The sequence below is a fragment of the Rattus rattus genome, chromosome 11 (assembly GCF_011064425.1).
Source record: "Rattus rattus isolate New Zealand chromosome 11, Rrattus_CSIRO_v1, whole genome shotgun sequence".
NCBI classification, from domain to species: Eukaryota; Metazoa; Chordata; class Mammalia; order Rodentia; family Muridae; genus Rattus; species Rattus rattus.
The window spans coordinates 46094199-46097850 of record NC_046164.1 but is presented as its reverse complement, the minus strand read 5'-3'; the positions used below and the strand labels follow the sequence as shown (position 1 = coordinate 46097850).

Genomic DNA, 3652 nt, shown 5'->3' with positions numbered 1-3652 from the left:
GTTTATTTTTTGTTTTCACTGTCTTTTATTTTACTTTTTATCATATTGGTAAGTGTATATTAATGTGCAAATAAATGAGTTTATGAAGACATTTTAAATTATGAAAATAGGATGCTTTGATCTTATTTTTCTCTCATTTATCAAATGCCCTCTACATATATCCTTTAACCAGATCTTATTTCTTTACCATACATAAAGTTTTGAGATTATAATTACATGACTTTTCTTTTCCCTTTCCTTTGTTCAACCATGCCTTATTTACTCTGCTCTTTTTTACATTCATGGGTCATTTTTTATTATTACTTGCTGTTATATACATGAACATATATGAGCTCTTATGCTTGATTGGCTTGTGCTTGTGGTAAGTTATCAGTGTAGCTTCTGACACTTTGAGGAGATATAATTCCACAGCACAATGACCCTCCAGCACTTAGAATCTTTCTGTCCCTTCATCACAATGATTCCTGAGCCATGAATGTAGGAGATGTATTGTACTTGTATCAGTTGGGATTGGTCTCCAAAACTGCATTTTGATTGTTTTATTAATTATATATTGCTGTTCTCTCCATCTTTTCCAAAGCAAATTCTCCTTGTGGAGGTGTGTATACTAGTTATCTGTTGTTGTAAGGACAAATAGTGAGTCTGCAATTAGGGATTACCCTAATTTAGTAAAGTTTCCAGGCAAAGACATGATTTTTGTCTTCTGAGGAAGCCTTGTTCTAAATTATAGAGCTGTTTGTATAAGTGTCACTATTGGACATTAAGTATTTTCATGACATAATTGTCATTGATATGGTCTATAGGCCACATAGAGGGTAAGACAGCTGCTTGCTTGTCTCTTTTAGAAACCTGCCTCTGGTACTGTAGAAGCTACTTCTCAGAGAGGAAGCTTTCTGCTCATTTCTAGCCAAGGTGCCATCTGTGTCTGAAGCACATGGTATATTCAACAATGTAAATTTACTCTTCACTTCTGGCTGTCAGTAACCATAGTCGATAATGTATTGGCAGTCTCCTGAACGACACTGATCAATATCGCTACAGAGGGTTCTTTATGCCTAATTTTGATGTTTTTCAATAATCAATCCTTTTCTTTTGAAGAAGAGTGGGTAACATTTGAATGTGTTCATGTATAAAAACTCAGTAATTATATTTATTTGTTTTCTCCATTTTAAATTCACATCATTATCATTGAAATTTACACTGACATATAAATAACTTATATTTACTCATTGTCATAATTTTTTTTATATTTATACCAATGTTATTCACTGTATATCATCCCTCCATATTTTAAGAATAGAATAAAGAATGCAATGAGTTATCCAAAAATTGCACAGCTAAAAAAGTGCTGATTTGCTAATCTCACCAAATGAGTCTCAATCCCATGTGTTTAAGAAGAATAGAAAGGAACACCGCTGCCTCTGCCTCCGCGAAGGTCTGAGCAGCTGTCGCCCAGGGAATTTAAATATGACGTGGATTGCCCTCAGTCAACTGGCGCAGGAGAGGAAAGCCTGGAGGAAGGACCACCCTTTTGGCTTTGTGGCTGTCCCAACAAAGAACTCTGATGGCACCATAAACCTGATGAACTGGGAGTGCGCTATTCCTGGAAAGAAGGGGACTCCGTGGGAAGGAGGCTTGTTCAAGCTATGGATGCTTTTAATGACTATCCGTCCTCACCACCAAAATGTAAATTTGAGACACCACTGTTTCATTCAAACATGTATCTTTCTGCACAGTGTGGCTGTCCATCCTGGAGGAAGACAAGGACTGGTGGCCAGCTATCACGGTCAAACAGATCTTATTAGGAATACAAGAACTTCTAAATCAACCAAATACTCAAGACCCAGCTCAAGCAGAGGCCTATACAATTTACTGCCAAAACAGAGTGGAATATGAGAAAAGGGTTCGAGCACAAGCGAAGACGTTTGCCCCCTCATAAGCAGCGGCCCTGGGCTCCATGACGAGGAAGGGATTGGCTTGGCAAAAACTTGTTTACAACCTTTGGCAGATCTAACTCGCTCCATACAGTTACTAGTAGCCTGGGAGGGTTGAGCGGATGCCATTTTCCATTTCGGCCACTGGCATATTCAGCCTTTTGTATTTTTGATTATTGAGTAAAACTTGCTTTTATTTTAATATTGATGTCAGTATTTCAACTGCTGTAAAGTGATAAACTTTTGTACTTGGTGAGCCCCTAGGAGCTAGTTTCTTTGCCTCGGGCTGGGATGCAGGCAGCTCTGGCCTCCAGCTGGCTGTATGACAGAACTACACTGTCCCTCCTTCCTTCCCTACCCTCGTCCTTCTCAGAAACCCGGGCTATTGCTTATGAGCCTCAGATCCAAAGTTGGCCAGCATCTCCATTCTGCACCTCTTCTTTTGTGTCTCTTTGTCTGTGTTGCTGTTTAGAGTAAATAAACTGTTTATATAAAGGAAAAAAAAAGAATAGAAAGACTACAGACTGTATACCATATTGAATAAAGGATATATAGAAGACACCAGGTTGAATATTTCCCAACTGATGTTCTAAAATCTGCTGTGAAATTGAAATGACCCACATAGAATGAACTTAATAAAACTCTAGAGTTTGACACCTTTAAATTTATGTGTAAGTCAAATGTTATGGGACTATGAGTATGGATGTGATTAGTTTAGCTGATGAGATTGGGGACAACATGCAGAAAGCAATAACTTTTGATTTTAAAGGATAGGTACAGTTTGAAGCAATTTTATCTCCAAGACACTTTGGGAGAGACAGATGATATTTTGTTGCTGTGGGTTCAACAAATTCTCAGTTGGGACTGATGGAAGATTTTTTTCCTGTCTCTTTATGAGGCAAAGCACACTCATCCACTAAAATTGAAAAATTAGGTACATAAGTTTTAAAGTCCTGTGGATATACTAAAACAACATTGTGTTGCCACATGCTAAATTATTTTAAGATATACCTTATGTACAACTTTCTGTTAATAGTGTATTACTGATGGAATGCAATGCTGCCTGGTGAATTAAAGAAGTTAATTTCCTAAAGTGGAATTATGCACTTTGTTAAGCTCTTGTAGTAGAAACAGTCGACAAGATAAATGGTAATACATTCAGCAAAGGAAGATGCTGCAATAAAGGCAGATATGCATTACCAACTCAAACATTTTTCATTTTTTAATGTATTCTTTTTCTGATCTTTATGAGATTTGTTTTTCCCACCTTGATCCAGGAATTACATTCCTTACTCAAGAATTTTTTAAAGAAAGTGGGCACTGAATCTTTACCATAACTACTCTCCTCAGTGCTTATCTATCCAGGTTTGGTTAGACCTTTAGCAGGAGGATATATAAATGGAGGCAACATTAACTCTTGTTGGTTCAGTATCCCTGAATGCTTTCAGGGACTTTTGGGTCAGTTTCTGTATGTGCCAATGAAATCACTACATCACAAGTGTGCACTGTATCATCCAAAATGCCGACATCTTGGACTGAATACTCATGTTCAGTGATCCTTTTTTGGAGAATTCTTTCTGGAAAAATTATACATCAAAAGAAAGTAAGAGAAGGGAAAATACAGAAAGTAAAAATACAAATAGAAGCCTGGAAAGAGGATGGAAGTAATCCCTGAAAAGTTGGGAATTCCATGATTTAACATTTGAAATTCATTAAGC

At 37.1% G+C, this 3652-nt stretch overlaps 1 pseudogene; it reads left to right on the top strand.

Moving 5' to 3' along the window:
* Window positions 1-1467: 1467 nt before the first annotated feature.
* On the top strand, window positions 1468-1988 carry LOC116912581 (annotated as a pseudogene).
* Window positions 1989-3652: the final 1664 nt, after the last annotated feature.